The sequence below is a fragment of the Oncorhynchus nerka genome, linkage group LG24 (assembly GCF_034236695.1).
Source record: "Oncorhynchus nerka isolate Pitt River linkage group LG24, Oner_Uvic_2.0, whole genome shotgun sequence".
NCBI lineage: Eukaryota > Metazoa > Chordata > Actinopteri > Salmoniformes > Salmonidae > Oncorhynchus > Oncorhynchus nerka.
This window is the reverse complement of record NC_088419.1, coordinates 54,711,778-54,735,575: the sequence shown is the minus strand read 5'-3', so window position 1 is coordinate 54,735,575 and position 23,798 is coordinate 54,711,778. Positions and strand designations below refer to the sequence as shown.

Below are 23,798 nucleotides of genomic sequence, written 5' to 3'. Positions count from 1 at the left end.
ACAGGTGGTGAATGGCTAGGGCAAACTGAGTAACTTCAGTATACTGCTCTACACAACACACAATGTGAACCACAACCTTGAGTCAATCACAGTATCATTGCAACCTATTGAAATGTATTTTGGCTTCAAACTACAGCAATGGACACCCATAAGTGATCTGACCATAGGGTTATTGTTGGAGGCTAGATGAAACAGGATGAGGGGGGGACTGCCACGAAGCCAACCGGGTGGACAGCCGGTTTAAAAGAAGGATAAGGGACGAATGATGAGAGCTATTGGGTTAATCCTCTGGTTACCTACTGGCACAGAGACCGAGGGAGGGGTGAGGGTGGAAGATTGTGAGGTCTGAACAAACAGGACAAAGAGATAAGGAAAGCGCTAAGGGTCTAATTCCAACATGATAAAGGGCCACCTCACATAAAGCTCTAATATTCAACTATAGTCTCCTAAAGAACACATGAGACAGTACAGAGCACTAAAATTGTGCATTGGTAACATTTGTCATTTGCTGTGTATATTTAACCGGCACGCTGGTATTGGACAGAAAAGCGCTAGTTGAGTTTGGAAGTGTGTAGGTATCTCTCCAACATATTCTGAGACGACAGACTACATCTTGACATCTCCTTTTTTTGCTTAGAATACAGGTGGAGGCCTTTTGCAGACCAGATAACCACCATAAAACACAAGGTCCATTTCTAAAACCTGGTCAATAGTGCTGGTCTTGATTACTGGTATGTGGTATTCTGTCACATTCCTCCAGGTATTACCTCTGGAGAGAATAACACTGCTTCTATTGAGCCCATTACACTAACAACAAGATCATTCAGGAAGTGTCACCAGCACTTTACACCAACCTCTTCCACAATACATTCAGCATGGGGCTCAAATCTCAAATCTGATTAGCAAAGCCAGCCATTAAATTATGTTGGTCAAATTTCAGAATAATCGTAATCCAATGATCTCCTTATTATAAAAGTTTAGAGGAATTTTGGGGGAGTTTTCAATCAAACACACACATTCAGCCATTTTGAAAATGCTGACACAGGTAGTAACCTACTGACTATTCACTTCAATATAGTCCTGATGGAATGAAACTGCAAACCAGTTTTTATTCATTTTTCAGAGCAAAAGCATGGTCAATCAATGGGACTGAAAATACATGAAGGATGGATGGATTGATTGACTATTGCCTGTGCTCATCTCTGAATGATAGGCTAACACTAGGCTAGCAACTAGGCTAGCAACAACCCTGCTATCAAGAGCTGCATTGTACTCTCCATTGAGCCATGGGAGGGAAATAGTGTGACGTGGAAGTCAACATACGATTGGCGCAGTCAGGATTTCAGTTGAGACTAGGGCTGTGGTGATCACAAAATTTAGTCAGCCGGTGATTGTCAAACAAATAACTGTCGGTCTCACGGTAATTTACATGAACGCATTTAGCATCTCCTGGATTCCACACAGATGCAGACCTTTGGGAACATCTGCATTTAAAAAAAAGTATAATAAATCCATGCAATATAGCATAATCCTTCACAAAGGACAACACAGAGTATGCTTTTCTGTTCTTCTGAAATAGACTACATTTTCCTCATACCATGCTTCTTTAGACCTGTCTAAAATAAATCCATTACACTTTAATTTAGAGTTATGTAACTTTAGTTCTACAAACGTTGGGCTATAGGTTTAGATTTTTAATACACTGTAAGGCTGTATGATGCGACTGTAATGATGATTTGAAAAAATTTGCTTGAAAGGCATGAGCTCTGCTTTGTTTTTTTTTGTGCAGGCTGTACACACTTTATCAGTCTCTCATTCACAATTTGACAAGCACTTGATAATGCCTCAAATTTCACAGTGGCATCCCCATTGTTTGGCTGTCATGCACCCTAAAAAGATCCATGCCTTTTGAAAGCCAATGGCCGTTGTGCTGCAGTGCTGCGTTGTGCCCTTCTCCCTGAGTGCTGCCCGCTCTCACATGGCTCTCAATCACGTGATTGGGTATTTCTCACAGGCTACAAGTGAAGACAGACCCAACGGGGATGCAACTGCACCTGTCCTTATCTAATTCCGAGGTGCATATTGAAGATATTGGAAGAATTGGCCACATTTACTTTTCATCAGCCAAAAAGATGAGTATGTCTAACAAACAGCAAAAGCACTAGTCTATGTCAATCTACTATCCCCCAGAGTACAAAAGATGACCTATTCTGTGCTAGAAATAAATATTCCAAAGATAGTCTGGGACAGTTGTGGGATGTGATAGATCCCACTAGCATACAACCACTAGCTTCAAAACATTTTTTAACGCAAAGTGGCTGACGCAACAGATCAGAACGTTTAGTTTTAAATGTCAAATCAAACATTTTTATTAGTCACATGCGCCGAATACAACAACAGGTGTAGACCTTAGTGAAATGCTTACTTTCGAGCCCCTAAACAACAATGCAGTTTAAAAAATACAGATAAGAACAAGAAATAAAACTAACTAGTAATTAAAGAGACGCAGTAAAATAACAATAGCAAGACTATATACATGGGGGTACCGGTACAGAGTCAATGTGCGGGGCACCGGTTCGTTAATAAACTCAGCAAAAAAAGAAACGTCCTCTCACTGTCACCTGCGTTTATTTTCAGTAAACTTAACATGTAAATATTTGTATGACCATAACAAGACTCAAAAACTGAGACATAAACTGAACAAGTTCCACAGACATGTGACTAACAGAAATTGAATAATGTGTCCGTGAACAAAGGGGAGGTTAAAATCAAAAGTAACCGTTTGTAAGTATCTGGTGTGGCCACCAGCTGCATTAAGTACTGCAGTGTATCTCCTCCTCATGGACTGCACCAGATTTGCCAGTTCTTGCTGTGAGATGTTACCCCACTCTTCCACCAATGGCCCTTGCCCTCACCCTCCGACCAAACAGGTCCCAGACGTGCTCAATGGGATTGAGATCCGGGCTCTTCTCTGGCCATGACAGAACACTGACATTCCTGTCCTGCAGGAAATCATGCACAGAACGAGCAGTATGGCTGGTGGCATTGTCATGCTGGAGGGTCATGTCAGGATGAGCCTGCAGGAAGGGTACCACAGGAAGGAGTAAGTCTTCACCTGTAACGCACAGTGTTGATATTGCCTGCAATGACAACAAGCTCAGTCCGATGATGCTGTGACACACCGCCTCAGACAATGACGGACCTCCAAATCGATCCCGCTCCAGAGTACAGGTCTTGGTGTAACACTCATTCCTTCGACGATAAACGCAAATCCGACCATCACACTTGGTGAGACATATCCGCGATTTGTAAGTGAAGAGCAATTTTTGTCAGTTCTGTCTGGTCCAGCGATGGTGGGTTTGTGCCCATAGGCAACGTTGCCAGTGTTGTCTGGTGAGGACTTGCCTTTACAACAGGCCTACAAGCCCTCAGTCCAGCCTCTCTCAGCCTATTGCGGACAGTCTGAGCACTGATGGAGGGATTGTGCGTTCCTGGTGTAAATCGGGCAGTTGTTGTTGCCATCCTGTACCTGTCCCGTAGGTGTGATGGTCGGCTGTACCGATCCTGTGCAGGTGCTGTTACACGTGATCTGTCACTGCGAGGATGATCAATCAGCTGTCTGTCCGGTCTCCCTGTAGTGCTGTCTTAGGCGTCTCACAGTACGGACATTGCAATTTATTGCCCTGGCCACATCTGCAGTCCTCATGCCTCCTTGCCTAAGGCACGTTCACGCAGATGAGCAGGGACCCTGGGCATCTTTCTTTTGATGTTTTTCAGAGTCAGTAGAAAGGCCTCTTTAGTGTCCTAAGTCTTCATAACTCTGACCTTAATTGCCTACCGTCTGTAAGCTGTTAAGACACTAACGACAGTTCCACAGGTGCATGATCATTAATTATTTATGGTTCATTGAACAAGCATGGGAAACCATGTTTAAACCCTTTACAATGAAGATGTGTGAAGTTATTTGGATTTTTATGAATTATCTTTGAAAGAAATAGGGACGTTTCCTTTTTTGCTGAGTTCATGTACATGAAGGTAGAGATATTAAAGTGACTATGGATAGAGAGTAGCAGCGGTCAGCGGTGTAAGAGAGGTGGGGCAATGCAAATAGTCTGGGTAGCCATTTGACTAGGTGTTCAGGAGTTTTATGGCTTGACTTGGCGCTCTGGTACCCCGCTTGCTGTGCGGTAGCTGAGAGAACAGTCTATGACTCGGGTGATTGGAGTATTTGACAATTCTTAAGGCCTTCCTCTGACACCGCCTGGTATAGAGGTCCTGGATGGCAGGAAGCTTGGCCCCAGTGATGTACTGGGCCGTTCACACTACCCTCTGTAGTGCCTTGCGGTCAGAGACCAAGCAGTTACCATACCAGGCAGTGATGCAACCAGTCAGGATGCTCTCGATGGTGCAGCTGTAAAACCTTTTGAGGATCTGAGGACCCATGCCAAATCTTTTCAGTCTCCTGAGGGGGGATAGGTTTTGTCATGCCTTCTTCTTGGTGTGCATGGACCCTGTTAGTTTGTAGGTGATGTGGACACCAAGAAACTTGAAGCTCTCAACCTGCTCCACTGCAGCCCCGTCGATGAGAATGGGGGGAGAGGTTGTTGATAAACTATTATGTTATTTCTTCACATTATAAGCGCAGCAATGCGCACATGGCAGTAGGCTATAAGCGTGAATGTTCCATGAGCAGGAAAACACCATTCTCAAAAGTGACCACAAATGCGGTTATGCATGTAATGCTTTTATCATAAAGGTAAATTTATGGTGAAAATGATCTCCCCCAAACTTGAATCTCACGTGCTGCTTATGTATGCCAGTTAGGCTCTACACCCCTTGTGAAGCGGCATAATGTGCTTAATTTTATGAAGTTATTTGGCCACTTTAGTTGTGATACAAATCTTATCAAAACATATAGGCCTATGGGCTAGGCTACATAAGGTGTGCGACTATGATGGAGGAAAAGTTGCAACAAAAATAAGGCAGTTTCTTATGCTGGGCATTATTCACAAGTGATAGGCTAATAGTCACTCATCAGACTATTCTTGATTTAATCTTGTCTTTACATATACTAAATAATATGTGTGCGATTAATTTTCAATACGGTCATTTTTAATACGGTCATCGCAACAGCCCTAATTGAGACTATACGTTCCAGATTGACCATGTTGAACATGCAGAAGAGTAAACCAGCCAAGTACTTCCAATATAAAAGCTAAAAATCAGAGAATAAGGTTGCTGTAATTGGAAAGTCATCAACAACTTTAATAAAGTAACTAATTCAGTTTGAAAGGTTCTCTCTTACTGCAGCACCAGCAATGGCCATTGCAGTTTTGCTATAGTGCTCAGTTCTCTAGGTTCTGACACCAGCACTCTGGCTTCTGAATCAATGGTGATCTTAGTATATCAGATCTCCCACGTAACAAACAACTAAACCTTGCACAGCTGTTGCAACTGTAAGACTACTCTTGTATAGGATGAATGACACACACATAGATGTTATATGACCTCTGAAAGGAAATTCTGCCTGTCGATAGTTAGGTCTCTCTTGTGGATATTGGCCTTTCACTGCCCATTAGCCATTATCATTGTTCCCTGTTTGATCATGTCTGATGCTATTAATTCCTTTAAAAAGCACCATCATTTATATTATTTCCCGGAGAGTTCAGAAACAGCCCTAGAAATGCATTTCCTAGATAAGACGCTGTGAGACTCATTTCCATGTTCACTCTTTAAGTGACACAGGAAAATAATTCTCCCTAAGGACTGAGCTGAAGAGGAGGTACTTAATATGCGTATGAAGTGTATCTACATTGAAACACGAATGCCCCAAACTGGATTAACTTGTTGATTCATACAATTGCAGGGAGGCCATAGTCACCACTAGCCGGCTTCTGCCCAACACCCTGTCTTGAACTTACTCATTGTTACTAGCAAGCTACCACCCAGTACTCTACCCTGCACCTTAAGAGACTGCTGCCCTATGTACTGTACATAGTCATTTAACACTGGCACCTTTAATCATGTTTACATACTGTTTTACCCACTTCATATGCATATACTGTATTCCAGTCATCCTATATAACTGCTGTACATACCTTTCCTATTCAGTATATATTTACATTCTCACACACACACACACACACACACACACGACTCTGACATTGCTTGTTCTGATATTTCTTTGTATTTTTGGGATTTGTGTGTATTGTTAGGTATACTGCACTGTTGGAGCTAGAAACATAAGCATTTCGCTGCACCTGCGATAACAGTACACAATGTGTACACGGCCAATAAAATTTGATTCAATTTAATCTTGTACAATCCAGCCATTGTCTGGGTAAGTGAGGAGCGATAGGCAGGAAACAGCTCTTTGGCATGGATTCCTAATCTAGTCTGGTGAAAAAAATGACACGTACATGTGGGCTACATGACACATGCTGTGTGCCTGTGTATTTTATTTTTTTTTACCTTTATTTACCCAGGCAAGTCAGTTAAGAACACATTCTTATTTTCAATGACGGCCTGGAAACAGTGGGTTAACTGCCTGTTCAGGGGCAGAACGACAGATTTGTACCTTGTCAGCTCGGGGGTTTGAACTCGCAACCTTCCAGTTACTAGTCCAACGCTCTAACCACTAGGCTACGCTGCCGCCCCATGCAAAACATGCAACCGACTCGGGAGCCCAGTTGGGAAACCATAGTTATCCAGTAGCTTGTCTTGATTTTATTCTGGGGGCAAGTTGCCAACTTGCTCATTCATCACACATTCATGCCAAGGGGTGTAAATATGAAGCGCAAATAAACTCGTAGATGGACACGTGCGAAGCTCTGTGTTGGTCTCAAGGCAGACACCTGTAAGGATAGTCCTGGATGACTATGACTCTGGCTTTCAATATAATTGCACTGGCAGTTGTCCACGCAAAATGTATATCAATGTTATTGGTGGACAAATAACATGGCTCTTCCCACAGAAAGATTCTTACCCAAGCTTCATTCCACCTCCATTACGTCACTATCAGTCTTCCGGGATTCCCCCCATGGCTTGAACCCAAAGAGTGAAGTAGTGATTTTCTTTTCCGTTTTTTCTGCCAGGAGAAACACAGAAACGGCTTGTGTGCCAGAAGGACACTTTGATATGTGGGTTTTGGCAAAGGAACAGCTGAAAAACAAGCCAACTCACTACACTTCCCCCTTGAATGGCAGGGAAACTACAGTAGTGGAGTAAAAGAGGCATTTTGGGTTTGTGTGGTCACTGAGCAGCAGTAATAGAAAACGACATACGATATTACAATTATAGAAGACAACAGATGTCAATTGACATTTTCTTGCAACAAATATATCTGAGCAACAACAGGACGATGACAGTACAAAAGTATGGTCAGCGCTCAGTTCAAACATACAGTATTTGACAGTTGAAGATGTATCCTCCTTTTAAAACAAATTCTCAATTCATTGACCTTTGTGGTTACTGTTCACTGATACTATAGACTCATTCAAATTGCTTACTTGTCTGTTATGAATATGTCTGGCAAATATCACAAGATGTATGTAATACGGCCAAACTAAATGTGTATTTAGAGGACGGTCATCCTTTGTGACATGAAGTCACTTGAAACCAATTACACTGTAGATGTAAGATTGGATAGTAACAATATTTTACCCATGTCATTTCTATCATAACTATAGCTGATATAAACGGAGCTACATTGAGATATAAACGTGTCTATAAAAACGTACATTTCAACAGCAAACATACGCCACATTTTTCTTCTTCATATTTTGCCAGTGTGTTCATAAACAACTAAGCTGTTAGGTGAGTCTGTATTTTCACTGCACCTGGGAAAAGGAGACATTCACACAAGGCTATAGCAGAGAACTATTGGACGGATGTTAAGCTCATAGCTTAGAAACACGATAGCTCAGTTCAAATTGGTTTTAGCTATTGTAATGTATCGACAAGGATGAAGATGCTGTCACTGTTCTACAAATTGCCCTTGTTTGATTACTTTTTAATTTTTTAAATAAAATGACTGCTGATTGAATTCCAGATGCAACAAAAGGATTAGTGTCGTGTTAGTGGAAATAGTGAATAATTCTGTTATAACACTGAATTTATATTGAGCATTTCAAGACAATGTGCAGAATCTCGATTTTTATAGAATTCCTGACATATTCTGTAAAACATAACTAAGTATAATTCCATTAAACAAGAGTATGAAGATCTCCAATAGTTTTTTTTTCACACACAAAAAAAAACAAGAAATAAAAAGGGAGGGACCAGGAATATTTTCCACAAAAGGGAAAAAAAATCAGCTGACTCCCCGGCTTCCTAGAAAAATGACATTATCTCTAGACTGCCACCATGTACAAATCATATGATAGATGTTACATGTCCAACCAAAAGTACTTGTTTGTTTTCCGGTTCACTATCTCAGTTACAGTTTTCACTTTGATGGAACTACAAAAGCACTTCCTTAGTGAGCCCAGTTTGTGCTCTGAACACATTCTAAACAATTTCATGGCCACAACATGTCCAACTGTAACAGAAATTCTGCCTTGACAAGGCATGTTATTCATTAGACTGCCTTCATTATGCAAAGACATTGGGTCTTGATCGCCCACCATACGTTTCTAATCCAAAAGAGGTCCAATCACTGAGCAAACCCCCCTTTTCTTAACGAGGACTCATTGCAGGCTAATATGGAGAATGGCCCGCCATTGGAAAAGGAATATGTATGGGATGCTGCGTTACAGCAGGCTATAAATATGGAAAGGCACAAAGTGAGCAACTATGGTTTCATAATTTGGCATGCTGTCCACACAGATTTCAAGTAGAGATACTACCTTGGCTGGGTATGATAGTGAGATAAAATACTGTTATTTGTCAGGCTAACATGAATAAAATAAATCAAACAAACAACAACATTGCATGTGTGTGTGTGTTTTCTGGACTCTTTTTTCCCAAGAGTATATTGTAAGTCAGCCTCTGTTTATTTATTTATTTATTTTACCTTTATTTAACCAGGCAAGTCAGTTAAGAACACATTCTTATTTTCAATGACGGCCTGGGAACAGTGGGTTAACTGCCTGTTCAGGGGCAGAACGACAGATTTGTACCTTGTCAGCTCGGGGGTTTGAACTCGCAACCTTCCGGTTACTAGTCCAACGCTCTAACCACTAGGCTACCCTGCCGCTCTGTATAGCAAGTTCTTCCAGAGTTTAACCCTGGTTAGTCATCTCCAATGAAATCACAAATGCCATGCTTACAGCTCACCCAAGGGACATTTTTGTCACACACTTAAAAGAGACTTGCGTTGAGTCTTTCTCAAAACCTTCACGGGCCAGAATCAATGTATTACCAAATTGGAACAGTAGACACAGGCACCTTATGTCATGATGTAGTAACAGTCAAAGAGATGACATTTGATTGTTGCAGACTTCATTTCCTTCCATACTGCTAGACCCAAACGCCCTTTTTTTGGGGGCACTACCATAAGACACTTCCTATCCCCTTGCTTTGCTCTACTTGTTCAAATTTGCCATCTCAACATACAAGTTGGGCTGTCTAAACAAATATAGACATATACATGAATATACCACACGTATATACATTATGCACTATAGTTGATACACATTCATTAGAAATGTACGAAGCAAGGATGGCTTGTGCAAATGAATATTGTGGAAACACTGCTTGTGTATTAAAACTCTTAGAAAAAGGAGTTCCAAAGGGGGTTTTCAACTGTCCCCACCTGGTTCCAGGTAGAACACTTTGGGTTTCATGTAGAACCCTCTGTGGAAAGGGTTCTACATGGAACTGAAATGGGTTCTTTCTGCCTGGAACCAAAAGGGTTCTACCTGGAACCACAAATTGTTATTCAAAGGGTTCTCCGATGGGGACAGCGGAAGAAACCTTGTAGGTTCTAAATAGCACCGTTTTCCTAAGAGTGGAGTGTTTCCCGCTCACCATGCATCTAAATGTAAATGCTGCAACTTTTATGGATCTACAAAAAGTCAATTCAATTCAAAAACAGGCCAGCAGTGCTGAAAAGGCCCAATTGATTCCATGCTATATCATGTAATTTACCTGATAAATATAATAGGCCCGTTGGTTTTTATATTCATAACTTTCATTTAAGTTTTTTGTTTTCTATTTAACTTGGCTTCAGGCCAGTTGTAAATACAGCTACCATATCTGTTTCCAACTTCCCCATTCGCCAAACTAATGTGACATTCACATTAGTGAGTGGCGCGCGGTCTAAGGCACTGCATTGCAGTGCTAGAGGCGTCACTACATACCCGGGGTCAATCCCGGGCTGTATCACAACCGTCCGTGATCGGGAGTCCCATAGGGCAGCACACAATTGGTCCAGCGTTGTCTGGGTTAGGGGAAGGTTTGGCCGATGTAGGCCGTCGTTGTAAATAAGATTTTGTTCTTAACTGACTTGCCTAGTTAAATAAAGGTTAAATAGCACACTTATTTATATTAGAAAGTCTATTAAATAATTATTTGCAAATGCAAAATTAACCCAAACTCTGGATAACTGCAGTTGAAAAGGCTTCACAGAAACATATTGATCACAGATGGATTCCATAATAATAACTGAAGCTTTTATATCATAACGATCATTTAATTACTTGGCACGTCGCCACATATCGAAAAGGGAATGTACTGCACACATGGCAGCATACGTATACGAATACATTAGACTGTATCCGATTAGTCAAGTTAAATCAGACATTATATATATATTTTTAAACAGACAGAATAAGACTGGCGCTTATTTGTATAAATCCAAATCAAATCGAATATGTGAGCCACAATAAGAGAGAGAGAGAGAAAAACTTACCAAATCAGCTTCCGTTTTGTTTTTGCACTCGGAACAAACATTCCTGATTTCCCCTGAATCTACGGCGTTCTGGTGGTTATTGATTGTACATTTCATATATAGTAGTAAACTGATATCAATTGATTGGGATATTTCTATTCCGTTGTATACATATTATTCGATTTCAACGTATGGCTTTGATTCAGAGGTTACATTGTATCTTTGCCTAATCCAAGGCGTGCTCACGGTCGTAGAGTCAAATCATTGGTTGACAAACAGCAATCGGATGCAAATTCCTAACCTCTGAATCAGAGGGGGCCAACCTACCCCAATACAAAGGGAATGTCGGCAAGTGTAATATATATGTGCTGTCAATGTGGGGGAAATAATTGCATTATAAACCGACTTTATACGTTTCATGTTGTTGAAATAACTAAGAGATGTTGAAACGTGTGCGCGTTCTATAATTCGAGCAATGCGTTAACAATTTTCTGCTTAAGCACACCTCGGCGTAGTCATGGTTGGAAACTTGGCAGATTGTCCCTTGAAATTATAATGAAGACTACCTAACCCATGAAGAGCTTTTGGCGACGTTCCCTTAGGTGGTGATCATTTTAACCCTACAGCGGGTAGGTGGGTGGTGTCTACTGTATGCTTAATATATAGCACAAGAAGTAAACAGACCGAATGAAGAGTTAAGTCCACGCCTCCTAATTATCGCTTATACATTTAACTTATTCTTTACCAAATTTACCATGTGAATTTTCTTGGGAAATAAACGTCAATTATTTCATTATTATAATATTATTAATAATGATTATTATATTAACTATCATTAATGCATAACAATTAATAAGAGAAATTTAGCGTTTCTTCAGAGTTAGACTACTTGTCCTATAAAGGGGTTATGCATTTCAATCACCCAGCAAAGGTTAGCTACAATACAGCTACAGTATTTGTAATTATAAATACCAATTACTAAACCGAAGATAACTGCATGAGCTCTAATACATACATTAATTAATGAAACAATCATTTAATGTATCAAATTACTACTACTCTCCTTTAATTAATTAAAGAGTCAATAACAGTACAATAATGGTCAAACTACTGACCATAGCAAGAATTAGTTGAGGTTGCCTATTCTTGCCCAGACTGCAATCCTGATAAGATTTGGCTACTCATTTAAACAAATGTGATACTTGAGCAGAATTGCATTTCTGATTTAAGCAGCGTAATGTGTTGATATCATTTATACTTTTAAATCAGGTTCGGTTCCATATATGTTTTTTTCTTGCCATTGAAGGTGATATAATGAAGAATGTAGACTTTTGGCACAAATTGTATACATTTGTAAAAAATCTTTGGTTTGCAGGTCTGTTTCACTAGTGTAGGCCTACTATATTTTATAGTCAAATATAGTCAAATGTCAGTTTTAACAATGCTGAAGTGAGACAGGACTTAAAGGGGCAATCTGCAGTTGCTACATCCATTTGTTTTACTTATGTATTCATTATGTACCCATTAATTCTTGAAGGATATAGTTCATCTTTCGTACCCCATCAGAACCCAAAATAAAGGTTGTTTAACTCCATGTTTGTAAACAAAGTAAATGCAAACAAACCCCAAATAGCCTCAAAACATGGTCAAAACAATATATTTGATATAATGGATGGTCATTCCCATGAATCCATGGATCGGTCTATGAATTTGAGAGTGGTTACATTTCCGCAGCCTCATCCCTCAACGTTTAACTGAAACAGGGGCGGGGTGTACGCTTTGTTATTGTTCTAACTGCTGATTGCTGTTTTAAGTCAACTTTCAGCACAAGTATTTGAATTGAAGCATCATTTCATTCTTATCAGTATCGACAATTTACCTATAAGACATTTTGTGTCAGTTAACAAATAAACTAAAATCATTTATTGAAGTTTACAGAGGAAAACTTAAGGTTCTTCTAACACATGAAAGATTGTTTAAAAAAAAAAATTCTAAGACATTAAAGTGAACTATGCAGAAATCTCTGTTTCCTGGTTACAAAAATTCTAATAGTTTGCCTAGTTTCGGTTTATGTGACAAAACAAGAAAGTACAGTGTAGAGAAATATTGTAATATCTAAACTGCTGTGAAATTCTTTTCCATAACCAAAAATATTGTATTTTCAGCTGTTTGAAGCTGGTGTACAAAACCAAAAATAAAAAGATGCAAAAACTAAACTTTAAAACAGCAAGCATAGAAATAGCACACACAGAAATAGCACACACAAAACAGATATATCTCCTCTTTGACTTGCTTTCAATGAGAATGTCAGATTTATAACTCAAATTCCTACGTGAATTTTTGAAGAAAAAAAAAGTGACATATTTACAGCTTTACCAACATCATGCATTACTAACATCATGCTGCCATCTAGTGGATAGATTCATGAATCATGGCAACTCTCAAAATAGAATACACTGTCTTGCAAGCAATTTACTATAGCAGAACTCTTGACAGCGTTGCAAAACAACTGAAATGATCACTAACAAAACATTGTGTCATTTACCATGCACATATAGGCCTATGCTAAATGTGTGATTTATTTCCACACTGCTAACAGGAGGAAATACTGCCAGCAATTGCCCAACTGTAACGGGCGTGACTGTGCACCAGGCATATGCACAGACAGGAGTCAGCCTGTGCCCGAGCACATACCCCTTTGCCCTCCGACTTGCAAAATGCCCGTTTGGGTGGTGGTAAAATAAGACATTTTTGTATAAAGTTGTATCATTGTTGCCCTGAACCATCAAGTGTGTTTAGCTAGCTACCTAGTTTAAATATCAACAGTACTGCCACAGCAGCGTAACATTTGATCATCAATATTCGGTCTGATTGGCTGCTACAAACAGCAGAAAGTCAAAAAGGAGTGGCAGTATCAAAGACCCTTGCTCCGACCCAACTCCATCCCTTCCTCAGTCTACAGGAGCCACACAGGTAGTCTAGCCTCTAACTAACCAACGTATAAAACGTAGTATGGTTTAAGTACAAAAATGAATGAACATTAAGTTAAACATACATCCTGAGTTTGTGCTTTCTTTCCCAATTTTCTGAAACTTTGACACAATCAAAGATACACGGTAAAAGCCCACTTTAGAAGTTGCAGCAGATATTTCATAAAATCATCTTTGGATGCAAGATCTATTGACCAATTGCACATACACTTTTTTTGTTTAGTTCAGGTTTGTAATTGGTTAAACATGTTCAGACTTTCACATTGTGGTACCCAACTCACAGAAAAGTAGATGTTTTGCCAGAGGTATTGCATTCTTGTGGGCTTTTCCTCACATTTGAAGCAGAATTACATTCTACATTTCCTGTTACGTAATCAATTATTTTAATTACTTTTTTAAATGACGTTTTAAGTGTCCTTCAACCATGTTTTCTATACTGAATCCCTGCCAATCATTGAAACTCATGACTTATGGTGGCGAGTCTTTCTGCTCCACCATACGGCTCGGTCTTACTACCCTTTGTCCATTTCATATTACAAATGCAACATTATATTTTAAGTTGTTCCTGAAATACTGCTTGAATCAATGATTAAATAATCACCTCATTTAAGAGTCATTGAACACTTGAATTAACATTTATTGCAATTGTCTATTCAGACATGGCTATCAGCACTCTTTTCCAGTAAGGATTACACAGCCAATTGCTTAGAAATAAGAGAAAAGTTTACATTTACAAGCTACACCACTATATTACGAATGTTGATTATTTTCCTAAACATGTACTGACTTTACTTAACATATATACACTACTGTTCAAAAGTTTGGGGTCACTTAGAAATGTCCTTGTTTTGAAAGAAAAGCAATTTTTTTGTCCATTAAAATAACGCTAAATTGATCAGAAATACAGTGTAGACATTGTTAATGTTGTAAATGACTATTGTTGCTGGAAACGGCTGATTTTTAATGGAATATCTACATAGGCGTACAGAGGTCCATTATCAGCAACCATCACTCCTGTGTTCCAATGGCACGTTGTGTTAGCTAATCCAAGTTGATCATTTTAAAAAGGCTAATTGATCATTAGAAAACCCTTTTGCAATTATGGTAGCACAGCTGAAAACTGTTGTTCTGATTAAAGAAGAAATTAAACTGGCCTTCTTTAGACTAGTTGAGTATCTGGAGCATCAGCATTTGTGGGTTCGATTACAGGATCAAAATGTCCAGAAACCAATAACTTTCTTTTGAAACTTGTCAGTCTATTCTTGTTCTGAGAAATGAAGGCTATTCCTTTTGTGAAATTGGCAAGAAACTGAAGATCTTGTACAACGCTGTGTACTACTCCCTTCACAGAACAGGTATCAAGGTAAGACCCAGATGCAGACCGTGTCGAAGTAACAATGTTTATTACAGCAACAAGGGCAAAGGTACAGGATGGTAGACAGGCTCAGGTCAGGCAGAGTTCGGCAATCCAGAGGTGGGGCAAAGGTGCAGGATGGCAGGCAGGCTCAGGGTCAGGCAGAGTGGTAAGGCGGGTGGGTATAGGGTCAGGACAGGCAAGGGTCAAAAACCAGGAGGACGAGAAAAGAGACTGGGTTAAAGCAGGAGCTGACACAAACGCTGGTTTGCTTGACAAACAAGATGAACTGGCAACAGACAAACAGAGAACACATGTATAAATACACAGGGGAAGATGGGCGACACCTGAAGGGGGGTGGAGACAATCACAAAGACCGGTGAAACAGATCAGGGTGTGACACAAAATGGCTCTAACCAGAATAGAAAGAGGAGTGGGAGGCCCGATGCACAACTGAGCAAGAGGGCAAGTACATTAGTGTCTATTTTGAGAAAAAGATGCCTCACAAGTCCTCAGCTGGCAGCTTAATTAAATTGTACCCGCAAAACACCAGTCTCAACGTCAGCAGCGAAGAGGCAACTCCGGGATGCTGGTCTTCTAGGCAGAGTTGCAAAGAAAAAGCCATACCTCAGACTGGCCAATAAAAAGAAAATATTAAGATGGGCAAAAGAACAGACACTGGACAGAGGAACTCTGCCTAGAAGGCCAGCATCCCGGAGTCGCCTCTTCACTGTTGACGTTGAGACTGGTGTTTTGCTGGTACTATTTAAGGAAGCTGCCAGTTGAGGACTTGTGAGGCTTCAGTTTCTCATACTAGACACACTAATGTACTTGTCCTCTTGCTCGGTTGTGCACCGGGGCCTTCCACTCCTCTTTCTCTTCTAGTTAGAGCCAGTTTGCGCTGTTCTGTGAAGGGAGTAGTACACAGCGTTGTACGAGATCTTCTGTTTTTTGGACATTTCTCGCATGGAATAGCCTTCATTTCTTACAAAAAGTATAGACTACCGAGTTCCAAAAGAAAGTTCTTTGTTTCTGGCCATTTTGAGCCTGTAATCAAACCCACAAATGCTGATGCTCCAGATACTCAACTAGTCTAAAAGTAGCCACTCTTTGCCTTGACAGCTTTGCACACTCTTGGTATACTCTCAACCAGCTTCATGATATAGTCATCTGGAATGCATTTCAATTAACAGGTGTGCCTTGTTAAAAGTTAATTTGTGGAATTTCTTTCCTTCTTCAATGCGTTTGAGCCAATCAGTTGTGTTGTGACAAGGTAGGGGTGGTATACAGAAGATAGCCATATTTGGTCAAATACCAAGTCCATTTTATGACAAGAACAGCTCAAATAAGCAAAGATAAATTACATTCCATAATTACTCTAAGACATGAAAGTCAGCTGTAGCCTCTCAAAGCTAAATTAATAAATCAATAACATCCTTCCATCTCATTTGTCTGGAAATTAGTTAATTGGGTCATAATTTCCCACAGTATCTATGCAAGTCCAGTCTTTCGCCAAGATGGACGTCTACATTTTCACCTCGGAAAATCTTCAGAGGGAAAAAGTATCTGATTCCAAGGTTGGTGGCGTAAACAGAGTGAGGTTGAGCACCAAAGAAACTGAGAATGTTCTCTTCCAAGTACCTCAAGTGTACCCTAAACCAATGTGAGCGAGGGAAGTAAAAGTGTCTATGACTAGGTTTCCATCCAATTGGTGACAAATTTTCATGTGAATCTTCTAAAATCTGTATTAAAAACAATACAGGGATTTTCTCACGAGAGGTATGTTTCCATCAAACTGACATGTTGAGGATAAAAGGATGTGCTGATGACGTAGTGCACATAAACATAAAAATAAATGTTGCATTAAGATCCCATGTAACAAATAAAACATAAGTTAAATGGGTTTCTAACTCTACTGATGGTTTTTTCGCAAAAACGGTTGCGATAAATTGAAAACTTGCCCATTCTGGTTTTGGCGCATGCTCTCTAGACAAGAGTTTGCTGTTAAAGTGGACAGGTTAGGCTTATTTGTTGACATATGGATAAGAGCAAGATCATTTTATTTGATAATTGGCAGCCAAGCACTGATCAGCATGTCACCAGCATTCAATAGCCTATACTCGATATTTAGCCTATTGTAAATTTGCATTATCACCGTGCACTTAACCACCATGTGAAGTTCATAATTGTCACGCCCTGATCTGTTTCACTTGTGCTTGTCTCCACCCCCTTCAGGTGTTGCCCATCTTCCCCACTTATCCCCTGTGTATTTATACCTGTGTTCTCCGTCTGTTGCCAGTTTGTCTTGTTTGTCAAGCTTACCAACGTTTGTCCTGTCAGCTCCTATCTTTTCCCAGCCTCTCTTTTTCTCGTCCTCCTGTTTTTTGACCCCTGCCTGACCCTGACTGCCGTCCGTGACCTTTGCTCCTACTCTGGATTATCGACCCCTGCCTGCCTTGACCTGTCATTTGCCTGTCCCTGTTGTTACAATAAACATTGTTACTTCACACAACCTGCACTTGGGTCTTACCTTGATATCTGATAATAATAACTTATTTCACCAGCCTATAAACATTTCATGCTTTTCCACGTTGTGGTGGTAGGCCTACAACGTAACAGCCTATCATCACATAACTTTACATTTACATCGATATGATGGTTATTATATCAATATTTGCGCATCAAGACATTTCCACCACCATTTCTCGATTCATTTTATGGACTCCATGTCGAATGAACAGTGTCAACATTTATGAATTTGAATCGACATTTCCTGTTTCCATCAGCCCTGTCATTGTTTTTTTTATGAGTCAGGTAATTCATCTGCATGAAATGGTTTGATGGAAACCTGGTTAGTATGTGTCGATGATGACACGTGTCACTAGCATGACTAACAGTGTCCCTATGTTTGGTTAAAACACCTCAAACCAAAACATAGGCTTGGTAATTAACTTTCTTTAAAAAGTTAATTTTGTGATATCCAATTGACAGTTACGATCTTGTCTTGTCGCTGCAACTCCCCAACAGACTCGGGATAGGCGAAGGTCAAAAGCCATGCGTCCTCCGAAACATGACCCGCCAAGCAGCACTGCTTCTTGACACACTGCTCGCTTAACCCGGAAGCCAGCCGCACCAATGTGTCGGAGGAAACGGACCACAGAAGTTAGCTTGCAGGTGCCGGGCCCACCACAAGGTGTCGCTAGTGCATGATGAGCAAAGGAAATCCCTCCGGCCAAACCCTCCCCTAACCCGGACTCCCAGTCACGGCCGGCTGTGACACAGGTAATGAACTTTCAACAGCTTAACACTACAAGCTTGTTAGGGGAGTGTATGTTGTGGTGTGGCAGGCATTGACCCTGGGCTCTCACCCTCTCTCTGGTCCTTGAGGAGCTTGTTGCAGTTGTTCCTCTTGGCCTCTTCCAGAAGGGCTTGCAGCTTCTCCTGCTCCTATCCAGAGCGGTTCATAAAGTCATTCCATTGCTGGGAGAGAGACAACGGGACAATGAGCTACATCTTACCCTTTCAAGTTAGGGGCATTTCGGGAAAAAATGTAGTTAGGGTAGTAGTGGTAAAACATTCACTTGCAACAAGCAAGGCTTTTGAAAGATGTTGGGACCAGTAGAAGCCTACCTCCACGTAGTTGCCATTGGTGCAGACCACAGTGAAGTTTGAAGGGAGGGCAGTCGCTGCATACCTCTGCCTCATCTTTGGAGCACTCATTTCTATCAAGAAGATTGGCAAGGTAGCAACCTTTTTATTTTTGGACAGAGGAAAAGAATAGGCATCATTAAATGATGTTGATAAAATGCTGTGTGGCTAATGGCTATGACTAATGGATGTGTTCAGACATGCTGCAATCAAGCTAGTGGGTACTGAGAAGATGCTTGTTCAGCACAAATTATATCTATAATTTTATAATTATATATATTCGTCGCCAGACCCACTGGCTCCAGGTCATCTACAAGTCCATGCTAGGTAAAGCTCCGCCTTATCTCAGTTCACTGGTCACGATGGCAACACCCATCCGTAGCACACGCTCCAGCAGGTGTATCTCACTGATCATCCCTAAAGCCAACACCTCATTTGGCCGCCTTTCGTTCCAGTACTCTGCTGCCTGTGACTGGAACGAACTGCAAAAATCGCTGAAGTTGGAGACTTTTATCTCCCTCACCAACTTCAAACATCAGCTATCCGAGCAGCTAACCGATCGCTGCAGCTGTACATAGTCTATTGGTAAATAGCCCACCCATTTTCACCTACCTCATTCCCATACTGTTTTTATACTGTTTTTTTATTTATTTATTTACTTTTCTGCTCTTTTGCACACCAATATCTCTACCTGTACATGACCATCTGATCATTTATCACCCCAGTGTTAATCTGCAAAATTGTATTATTCGCCTACCTCCTCATGCCTTTTGCACACATTGTATATAGACTGCCCATTTTTTTTTTCTACTGTGTTATTGACTTGTTAATTGTTTACTCCATGTGTAACTCTGTGTTGTCTGTTCACACTGCTATGCTTTATCTTGGCCAGGTCGCAGTTGCAAATGAGAACTTGTTCTCAACTAGCCTACCTGGTTAAATAAAGGTGAAAAAAAAAAAAAAAAAAAAAAAAAAAAAAATCTGTAACAACCCAACATCTGCAGCAGAGTGAGAACTTACTGTTCTCCTGCCGCCTTTGGTTCTTCTTGCCTTTGGCTCTGGGTGTGAGGTCAGAGTTGCATATGGCCTGGTTGATGAAGAACTGTTTCTTCTTGGTCAGAGACACACATTTGGCTGGGGAGTTGGGCAGAGAGCTGCATTTGCGCTCCTCTATCAAGCTGGGGAAAATAGAGAGCATTAAGTTTGAGGACTGATGCATTTGGAGGTGACCTCTTCACAAAATATTGATTTGTTCCTGTGTAGCTAGTTACTTCTAAATGGCCTTACTATTGAATAAAGTAGTATACCATATTGCTATAACTATACTGAGCATAGAATAGGTTACAAAATGACACACCACCATAAAAGGGGGGGTCAGTGAGTTTAGATTTCAAAGCCATGCTCCATTCAGATTCTCGAGCTCTGATTGGTCGTTTTTCACTGTTGCCACTTTTAGACCAGATGGCAACATTGTAGTTGAGAGAAGGTGCACAAACAAACACATTGCTCATGCAAATGAAGTTGCTGACGATCTGTCATGATGAAAAACAAAAAATTGTTGGCTGGCTACATCGTAAAAGTACGTCGGTGTATGTAGAAGAGGTCTAGTCAGAGAATATAACGGGAAAAAAAGGCTGCCAGATATCTTGCATGAGCAGAGCAGAGGGGTAAAGGATGCCCAGGAAGTAAAATGGTCAGAGTAAGCTGTTCTCTCATTTACAGTTGAAGTAGGACGTTTACATACACTTATGTTGAAGTCATTAAACTCGTTTTTCAACCACTCCACAAATGTCTTGTTAACTATAGAGTTTTGACAAGTCGGTAAGGACATCTACTTTGTGCAAGTAATTTTTCCAACAATTGTTTACAGACAGATTATTTCACTGTATCACAATTCCAGTGGGTCAGAAGTGGCATACACTAAGTTGACTGTGCCTTTAAACAGCTTGGAAAATTCCAGAAAAGTATGTCATAGCTTCAGAAGCTTCTGATAGGCTAATTGACATAATTTGAGTCAATTGGAGGTGTACCTATGGATGTATTTCAAGGCCTACCTTCAAACTCAGTGCCTCTTTGCTTAAGAGGGTCTGAAGGGTACTGAATGGGTGTAGACAAAGAAGAGCTCTCAGGTAGGTACCAATACTTGTAACCTCACTTTTGAGAAAATGGCCCTTGTTTATGTTTATCATCTTTCAGAGCACAATTACTTTCCCATTGTTCCTCAACTGTAGTGTATGATATACAATTTTCTAGCTCGGAGACTACTTTTATCCAGTGTAAAAAAATACAATTTCAAATTTTGCTACATAAGACCCAATATAGCCGGTCGGTCACGTATGTGACACGTATTAATGCCAGAATAACATGCAAAACAGGCTAAACAGATGGGCCTCTGCCCCAACTGCCCTGAATGACGGGTCACCAATGAATTCTATGATTTAATTTTTTCCCCGCTTTTGTGAGAGATATGGACAATTTAGTTTGTTTCCCGGCGTTTCAACTGAAGGGTATTGCACTACTCTGTTCAACTTGGCTTTCCATACAAATCCCTCCATTAAAAAAGGAACCTGGTTTTTGGTCGCTTTCTCATTATAAAAACTGTCATGGTGAAATTAATCCTACCACTATGTATGGCTTTATTATGTGTGCCTGCGTCAGCCACAGTCTAGAAAAACCGCCATGCTTGCATCCAATTTATTTTGTCAGGCAAGTCCACATTATTCTCACATATTTTAGAATGTAATAATAATTTGAATATTAATCCATTGGCCAGGCCCAAAGTATTCATTATTCTTAAAGTGGTAATAGCCTACTTTGACACTTTTCTACAATCACCAGAGAGAACTCAAAGATAGTAAATTTGTGTTTTCTATCGAGTGAGATGTGTGTAGATCTTTGTTTTGGTAGCACTGTGTGACGCACTGTCATCTACTTCTACACATGGACACAGCTGTGTCGCAGAGAAATGACTAGTTCTGGCAAAAATGCTGGAAAATTCTAGATGTGCGGCAGCTTGCGCGGTACAAAAGGATTTACTATCTTTGAGTTTTCTCTGGTGTTTGTAGAACCACCTGCAACTGGACACTAACATTTATAAGATTTGTTTTCCAGAACAGATAACGAAGCGAGTATCACCAATACCAGGTTAGTTGAAGAATCTATGGCTGTAATTGTCTAGGCAAACCTGTAATACTGACGATTGAGTTTAGAAATCAAGCTCTGGTTATCTGATTGCAGGGCACATTGGATACATTTTGCCCAGCTGTTTTTAGAGAAGATTGTATTGCAATGTATGCTATGCTATGTGTGTTGGATATGCTGTGTTGGCTAATATGCATTCTAACATACATGACACACACTTGTATCTACATGCATGTATGTGGGTTTCTATGCAAAGTAAATGTTTGAATGTTTTTAAAGCCTGCGGCTAGTTGTTAAACCTCCATTCTAGCGTACTTGACACGCACAAACATATTTGGATCTACATGCTTTTATGTGGGTTTCTGTGCAAAGTATATGTTTGAATGTTTCTTTAAGGCCGCAGCTAGTTACATGAAATGAGACATATCATGATTCAAAATTCTTATTCACTGACAAAGATGGCTAATGAAACATCAGCCCCTTCTGAGCAGGCAAATTTACATTTACAATAGCTGGCTAGGCTAGTAAAAGTTACATTGGCTAGCTTTCAATAAATTGGCTAGGTGTAGGTAGTAAGTATAGATATCGCCATAGGCTACTTGGGGCCATTTGGTAGTTTCATCTCCCAGCTGGTCTCCAGCAAGTTGAAAGGGCATATAGGCAAGCCGACAAGAATCAACTTTTTAAAATACCTAGACCGTTCGTGGGCAGCAAAGACTGGAAGTTGTTATACGACATATCTAAAACAAGCGAATTCGATAGAGAAACTTCTCTAGCTAGCCAGCCAACTACTGTCAGTGTTAGCAGGTCGGGTAACAAATTAGTGGGAGAATAACGTTTTGTGACAGCCAAGTATGTTAATAACGACACGTGAGGCTGCAGAAAAAGTTTATTGAAACGTCAAAAAAGGGTCAGTAAGTTAGGATAATTACATGGGAGTAAAGGCTGTACCCTACTCGGGGGTGTAACCGATGTGAAATGGCTAGCTAGTTAGCGGTGGTGCGCGCTAATAGCGTTTCAATCGGTGACGTCAATTGCTCTGAGACCTTGAAGTAGTGGTTCCCCCTTGCTCTGCAAGGGCTGCGGCTTTTGTGGAGCGATGGGTAACAATGCTTCGTGGGTGACAGGTTGTCTGTGTGCAGAGGGTCCCTGGTTCGAGTCCGGGTATGGGCGAGGGGACGGACTAAAGTTATACTGTTACAGGGGCAGTATGATTATATAGTGTGAGTTCTACAGTAGACCTAGCTTACACACAAAAACTGTGTGTAAGCATCGCTCTCTGACAATGTGAACATTTTGTTTTACAACAAAGAAAGTTGGGGGGGGGGGGGGAACCAGCGTTGTTAGCTTCCTTAAAAACTGTCAATCTGAAGTTTCCACTTCCCAATAACAGCACTTACAGTTAACTGACGAACTGATTACAAACTCAGACACCAGCAATAGTGCCGAGGAAAGCGGATGCCCCACGCTCCTATGTGGTTGACCCAGGCTCAGCTGAGGTACGGAACAACAAAACACACGTCAGAGCTCTACCAGCCACACAGGCTGAGGAGGCCACAGACAACGCACAAAAAGAGGGGGAAGGAGAGAGAATGCTCACAGAGCCACAAGCTCGCCCAAAAAGAGATGTGAAGCCACCAGAGTGGCTGAAAGACTATATTATGTGAATAGAATACATACTTTTGGGGACTGAAAAACATCCCCACAGCATGATGTTGCCATCACCTTGCTTCGCCGTAGAGATGGTACCAGGTTTCCTCCAGACGTGACGCTTGGCATTCTGGCCAAAGAGTTCAATCTTGGATTCATCAGACCAGAGAATTTGGTTTCTCAT

General features: G+C 40.7%; 1 protein-coding gene and 1 pseudogene across 1 annotated transcript in view; both read right to left on the bottom strand.

Moving 5' to 3' along the window:
* LOC115108192 (AT-rich interactive domain-containing protein 3A-like) overlaps positions 1-11,091 on the bottom strand; it is a 40,725-nt gene extending 29,634 nt beyond the window's left edge. Inside the window, exon 1 of the mRNA XM_029632255.2 lies at positions 10,853-11,091. The gene's annotated coding sequence lies outside the window, so the exon portion shown is untranslated. The remainder of the gene's footprint in view (positions 1-10,852) is intronic.
* The window catches only part of LOC115108723 (R3H domain-containing protein 4-like), a 27,859-nt pseudogene extending 4,061 nt beyond the window's left edge, over positions 1-23,798 (bottom strand).